The sequence below is a fragment of the Lactuca serriola genome, chromosome 2 (genome assembly GCF_051521515.1).
Source record: "Lactuca serriola cultivar US96UC23 chromosome 2, Lser_US96UC23_V15, whole genome shotgun sequence".
NCBI classification, from domain to species: Eukaryota; Viridiplantae; Streptophyta; class Magnoliopsida; order Asterales; family Asteraceae; genus Lactuca; species Lactuca serriola.
In genome coordinates, this window is record NC_136409.1 from 227,171,738 (window position 1) to 227,178,518 (window position 6,781).

Genomic DNA, 6,781 nt, shown 5'->3' on the forward strand with positions numbered 1-6,781 from the left:
ACAGATATATACATAAATCCACACAATAAACAAATAAAAAATCAAACATCAAATTTAATACATGAACTTCTATTTTAAAATAGGGATGCATACAAACAGTCATATACCTAGTTTCGGATAAAGTTACATATACACACAAAACCAAAAATCCATTTAAATAGAGGGAAATAGCAACATACTTTATTGTTAATGTTGAGACACCAGCTAAAACAAAACAAAAAACAAATACAACATTAGAATCATCTAAATGTGAGAAGCAAATTGTTACAAAACTTTTGTGATCATTGATAAAATGCATCAACAGATTAAATACTTCGCTTCTGCACTTGGTTTTTTTTCTTCATGTCCACTTGGAGTTGAATTAAAGCAAATGCACCTACATTTAGGGACAAAAAAAGGAAACTTTTTTAGAACCCATGAAAAGTTTTGGATAATACTGGAAAGATGATTGACAATTTGATACATGCTGCTGTTGTAATTTGGGATTTAATGAGGTAACCTTTGTTCCTAAACCATTCAGCTATGAATGGAATAGCTAAGTAGATTTCATTTTTACCGAGTTCATTGCCTGCTTGTGGGGCTTAAATGTAGCCAATTGTGTTCAACATACCAACACCATAATCAGTCAATTCAGATTCATTTTTGATTTTTGAGGCTCAAAACAATCAGATTTGGTGAAGAACACAATGAGTTGATGCAAGAAATCTTGTAAAATTAGCTAACTATCCCTAATTTCGATAAAATTGTTATCTGATTATCTAGTTTTATATTTCACACATAGACATGTAAAGGGAACAATCAGACATGTAAATTCATCTTCCAAACCCAATTATAAACGTTAATTCAAATTAAATGACATGAATTGAAAAGAAATACACATACAGGTGTTGAAAAAAACCCCAAATTACGCCCTCAATAAAACCCCAAAATAGAATCCAATACCTACTCTTCTGGTAGGTTGATTATATGAAGTTCCTTTTAAAAGTCAATCACCAGAGATTGGTCCTGCTCAACTCCAAAATCAAAAACATAAAAGAAAGTAGGGGTAAGATAACGACTGTTTTTTAATCATACTGAAAAATCAAAAGGAAATATGTAAAAAGTCAAAGAATCATGTAAACTTGTAAATAAACAAATAATTTACCTCTAAAAGACCTATGATCCGTTTTGGAGTTCCAGGAAAGAGCGAAAATTAGGGTTCTTTTACAGAAAGGGAGTAGAGCGCTGAAAGAAACATAGAAACCATAAATTCCTTAATCCCCAATAAAAAAACCTAAAAACTGAGAATATGAAAAATCATCTCTAGTCGAGTTACCAGAACGAATGCCTCATTCTACCAAAGATTTTTCCTCTGACGATCGACTGTTACCTACAACCCCAAACCGAATTACTAAAAGTCGACATAGAACAAAATTAATAGAAAGTGAAATACAGAGGAGTGGTAGCCGTCGACCTCATCGACCGATTGTCTCCGCCGCCTCACCTTGTCGTTTCCGCTTTGATCGTCTGATGATTACACTAAATACCCCCGACTCCGACTCCGATTCAAACTCATAGTCAATATCGAAATCCGATCGATCGTGTTCCTCATTGGCAGTCGTGATTTCGTTTTGGACCAACAAGTTGTCTTCCTTTCACGGTGTCGTCGATTCGATTGAAGGCGATGAAACGACATCGGAGGTTTGGGAGGGGTTCAAACCCGATGAGAGAGATACAAAAATATTTGACATATGGTTAATGTTGAATGGATTGGAAGCAGTGGATAATTAGATGATTAGAAGCACTGGATTTTGTTTGTTTAAAAGGTATCGAGCTTGAGGCGGTGGATCATCTGTAGTGTCGGAAGCAATGTTTTAAAACCGGGTCGACCGGTGGATCATCTGTAGTGTCGGAAACAATGTTTTAAAACCGGGTCGACCCGGCCGGTTCAACCGGTTGGACCGTGACCCGGGATAGAAGGCGGGTCAATTGAAACCGTTTTTTTGTAAAAATACGAACCGGATCGAACCGGCCGGGTTTCCCCTAAACCGCGGTTCGACCGCTTATGTTGAACCGGTTAAACCGGGTTGACCCGTTTCAATAGAGTTTGGATAGTTGGATACAAGTAGCGAACGCCAAAACAACAAGCCGTTTGCAGTTTCTTCAATGTTTTTCAATGTTTAAACTTTGTGGACATCAAATTATTAGTTTTATATGTTTATGCATTATGCATGAAAGTAAAAATATATAGAAATAGAGAAAGACCATAAACCGGGTTGACCCGGCGGTTCAACCGGTTGAACCGGTTGACCCGTGAACCGGTCATCATACCGGGTCAACTAAAAACCCGGGTTTTAAAACATTGGTCGGAAGAACATAAGTGTCCAAGCCACACACCCACCCATTGACCAACCGGTCAAAGGACCAAAATTGACAATATGCCAAAGTACTATGGTAAATATCTAAAAGAAGAGAAGATAACTCTCATAAGACCACTCAAATTTAATATTATATATAAATATAAACTATAGATGAAATCTTAAAACTACACAACATTGATTGGATATTAGATCGGTGAGTAAGATGGAAGCTTCCCTCATTTTTTGTGAGTAAGATAGAAGCTCTTTCATTTTTTGTGGGTCATATCTTCATTTCTTCAATTTTTCTTTTTTTCACCTAAAACCCAAGGAATGAGTAGGAAACTTTTTCCTCACTTTTTTTTTATTATTAAATAAAATTAATTTTTTTGTTATAAATTATAATTTTTAAATTAATACTAAACATAAAAAGCATTTAATTAATTAAAATAAAAATTACATTGAACATAATATTTAAATTAATAGAAAATTAAAAATATAGAGTCTATTTTGTAATTTTTGAAAACTATTTTGTGAAGAGAATTCAAAATTGGATGTATTCTACCATAAAACCAAGACATAGGGGCCAAATATGCCATTTTCAGAAACTTTCATATTCTTCGTGTTTAAAACCTGCAACTCCAAAAAAAAAAGAAAATCAGCCACTCACAGGAAGAGAGAGAACACGGGGTATCGTCCCCTCATCCATTCCCGCACCACCCTTCCCCGCACCGACAGTGCGGTGTTTCGCCGGACGGGAACCTCCCTGGGCCCTTCGGCGCTCCCATTCCGTCCAGTCTTAGAACTTAAAAGACTTTGTCGTATTGAACACTCCTTTTGTTGTAAGTCCACGAGACACGTTTCCCCAAAGGGGGGCCTATGACATAAACCCAAGCCCAACACCCATTCTAATACACAACCCCTTTTCATAATAATCTTTTTGTCGATTGCTTATCTTTTGTAAACTCAATTTTCAACATAATTTTGGCTTGAATTGTGATCCTACTAAGGGATTACATAATTACATTATATGCAACATAAACACTTAAAATACTAAACGAAATGACAAAGTTGCAAGAATGGTCACTATGATATGTTTAAAAATGTTATTTTCGGCAAAACAGGTTTGGACTAGCACCAATAGTCCAAAAGTTTTCATTTTGCTGCGGTTCAGTCCAAATCAGTTTAAAAAATCTAAAAATGACGGATTTGTATTTTTCATTTATTTTTTGCTTTTTATTTTTGTTATTTAATTATTTTCTAACTAAAAAATATAAAAAATAAAAGAATATATATATATATATATATATATATATATATATATATATATATATATTGTTTCTTTCACGTGATTACTTCCGTACACTTTCTTAGGAGATTTTTTATTTTACTTTTTAAGTTGATTTTTTGTGGATTGTGGTTGTTAGTTGTTACAGTGATGTTTAGGGACATCAAATGGAGGTCGAGGTTAAGTGACATCCCTCCTCACTTTGTGCTGGAGATGGCGGTCTGGATAACAAGACTTCCTCCTACATACCGAATAAGACAATGATATTCAAACACCAATACCATGACACTTATTCCTACTGTCGCTACAACTCTTCATCTCCGATTCCTCAGAGGTTTTCATCCATTTTCGTTTCCTCTCCTCTCTCGCATAAAAGATTCAGTTTTATGCCCGGGTAATTTTAATATACTTAAGTTTTATGAATGTTCTACGTTGTTATCTTCTCCTTTCAGGTAGCTTCACCTGATTCTGGGGCGCCATCATGCCTGCCTCATGCTTCGCTGTGCTGGACGCTTTAAATAGGTGTCGCACTAATTTAAATTCTTTCAATTCTAAAATCCACAAAAGCTCATATTCATCTTCCTGGTTAGGTAAGTTGCTCCATTTTAATATTTTTTTCTAAATTATTTTCAAGTTAATTGGTTGTTCAACATATGCAATTGGGACCAAATTTACCAAAAGGTTTGATCGGTTATTCTACTTTTTCTCGTTGGTTTTTTCTTCTGCTTTTAGCAATGAATACTATAATTAATAGCTACAATTTGGCCACTGGTTCTATGTTTCTCGAGTGAAGAAAACCCACATGTTCCTTTTGCAACTGTTGCACACACACCAACTGTTTGACATATTGTTTCAAAGAATAATCATGTTCTGATTTTTAGATCTTGTGAGCTACTTTGATGTGTAGTTATTAAATTTGAACCTTAATGACTCTTTAGCATCATGCATGTATGATTTAGATTGGTTTTAAGAGGTGGAAATCTTAATAGGTGTTTCTGATGACTTAAAGCTCTGTTACTAAAGGGTCAAAGATTTGAATGTTGAAGTTGAAAACCACCAGATGACGCCCATGAAAGTCAAAGTAAAAAAAATGAAATGTGTGAGGGTGATAAAGAATGAAGGTCCTGAAGCCAAAGAATAATGGTCGATGTAGCCACTAACCACTAGCATGATAAGGAACCAGAGAATTCAACTATCAGTTGTTTTCTTTGGCGAATTTGACCGGATATGTTCAAGGTCATGATGAAGATTGTATGATATTTCTGTTGATAAGTTTGATCATATCTGTATATTTGTATTGTCTTTTCTGAAAAAGCCGTAATTGGTTTTTCTGAGGCATGATTTACAATTTGGATTGATTGAATTTTCCAACCCACATATACATATTCGCTTCTCTATCTCATATTTCTCTTTTTATTTTTCCTTCTTAGATGATGATGGGCATTGTTTCAAGGAAAGCTTTGCAAGTCGAGTTAGCTCAACCATTATTTAGAAAAGTATTAGTAAATTACCCAGTCAATTGCACCTTTCCCAAAATGTTGAAGCTCGTTGTGTCATTTATTACTTTTCTATTTGGGTACAACATCCTCTTACTTGATTTTGTGTCATTTTTGTTGTCTAGGGGTATTCCTATAATTTCTTACTGCTGCCATTTTGTAGGGTATGTTGGATGATATAATCAACAATGATTTAGCTCTTATTGCAAGTAATTATACAACTTTATCAATGTTTCTCTCCTTACTTTTTTTTTACTTTGTTCTGATCCTTATCCTAACCATAAATTTAAACTCAATTACAAGGTTTAGAGAGATTGTGAAGTGAGATCTGAAAGCTTGAAATGTTGACATTTAACAGAGCGTCATCTCCTTATAATGTAAGGTATGTCTTTCTCCAATCATACATATGGCTTATAATGGGGTATTTCTTACTCATTCTTTTGACACATTGTAAAAAAGTTTCATTCTTTGTGGTTGTGTATAAATATTAATCTTCATGGTTCTTTTTTTTCCATAATGAATAGAGTTGAGAAGAGCTATTAATCTTTGATAGGACATCACAAACCATTGTCTCTCTTTGTTTCTTGATTAAATATGGTACTGATGCCTTGTTATTTCTCTTTCCTATTTTCCTCGTTTTCAGTTTTCTTTATTATTATTGAACCTGAAATTGTGTAGGTTTAAACTGGGGAATAAAAGTTTCAAATTTACAAGTTCAAGGGAAGCTATGTTCGTTATTGACCTCTTCAACAATGTTACAACTCCAAAAATCCTCAACTTCTAGGATTTCTAATATAATCACCTGTTATTCTAGATGCCTCATTTGGTTTAGCCTCTTTGTTGATTGAAGTCTATAATAGACTGTTGTAGGTGAATGTTTCAACAGGAACTTCATGATCCTTATCATCGTTTGTTTTAAATTCTCAGATGTAGCCCCCTTAAAAGTTAAATCCAAGATATAATGGCAACATCTGCCAATTAACCATTGGGACTAAAGGAAGACAAGGTGATGTTGCTTCTTTCTCTTTACCCCTGTTTCTTTTGCCTTCTTCAAGATATGATGTTATAGATTAACTTGTGTTCTTTCATTTATTCATCATTGTTAAGAGTTGATGGATATTTTTCATGTTTATTGTGATAGAAGGCTAGCAAGTAATGTCCATACCCAGTTTTAACTGGAAAACATGCCAACTCCATCTTTTCATTGCAAATTGTTGGTAATTTGGATTACCAATACGTATTTAAGTGTAATAGATTAATTTGTTGGCTAAATATAATTTTGATAAACATTAAGCAAGTACGAGTGGTATGGGGCATACGTTTGTTTGACATGGATATGATCCATCAAATGGTGGTCAGTATGGTAAGTTTTCTCATTTTTTTTAATAAAAAGTGATGTAAACTTTGGAGTTAGTGATAATTATAATCACATGAAAGAAAAATAGACACTATTAATGGACTTTCTTACTGTAAATCCATACGCATAAAATATACATCTCTTAAATACTTGCTTTTTGCCTACCAGATATGACAAATTCAATGTTCTACTGTTACTATTAAGTATCCATAGGATCATAGATGTGATAAATATTAAGCTTTAACTAATAAATATTTCATATTTTAAGTTGATTAGCAAATAATTGAACTTCTTACAATGATAA

The 6,781-nt window shown here is 33.9% G+C and overlaps 2 long non-coding RNA genes across 10 annotated transcripts; one reads left to right on the top strand and one right to left on the bottom strand.

Annotated features, from left to right (window-relative positions):
- Nucleotides 1-128: 128 nt before the first annotated feature.
- LOC145088758 (uncharacterized) lies at nucleotides 129-1,845 on the bottom strand. Of its 4 annotated transcripts, XR_013701205.1 has the most exons (5): nucleotides 1,484-1,841; nucleotides 1,316-1,369; nucleotides 1,145-1,224; nucleotides 943-1,005; nucleotides 129-376 (listed from the first exon to the last, which is right to left on the bottom strand). It is a non-coding gene; the product is annotated as an uncharacterized LOC145088758 (long non-coding RNA). The 4 variants fall into 4 exon arrangements; XR_013701206.1 differs by having other exon boundaries at nucleotides 883-1,005; nucleotides 1,316-1,845; XR_013701207.1 differs by having other exon boundaries at nucleotides 947-1,005; nucleotides 1,316-1,842.
- Nucleotides 1,846-3,748: 1,903 nt separating this feature from the next.
- Nucleotides 3,749-6,451, top strand: LOC145088759 (uncharacterized). 6 transcript variants are annotated; one of them, XR_013701212.1, is made up of 8 exons: nucleotides 3,750-3,958; nucleotides 4,077-4,214; nucleotides 4,614-5,200; nucleotides 5,284-5,329; nucleotides 5,424-5,502; nucleotides 5,645-5,717; nucleotides 5,799-6,126; nucleotides 6,262-6,451. It is a non-coding gene; the product is annotated as an uncharacterized LOC145088759 (long non-coding RNA). The 6 variants fall into 6 exon arrangements; XR_013701209.1 differs by lacking the exon at nucleotides 6,262-6,451 and having other exon boundaries at nucleotides 4,614-4,875; nucleotides 5,055-5,200; nucleotides 5,799-6,105; XR_013701210.1 differs by lacking the exon at nucleotides 6,262-6,451 and having other exon boundaries at nucleotides 4,614-4,860; nucleotides 5,055-5,200; nucleotides 5,799-6,105.
- The last annotated feature ends 330 nt before the right edge of the window (nucleotides 6,452-6,781 follow it).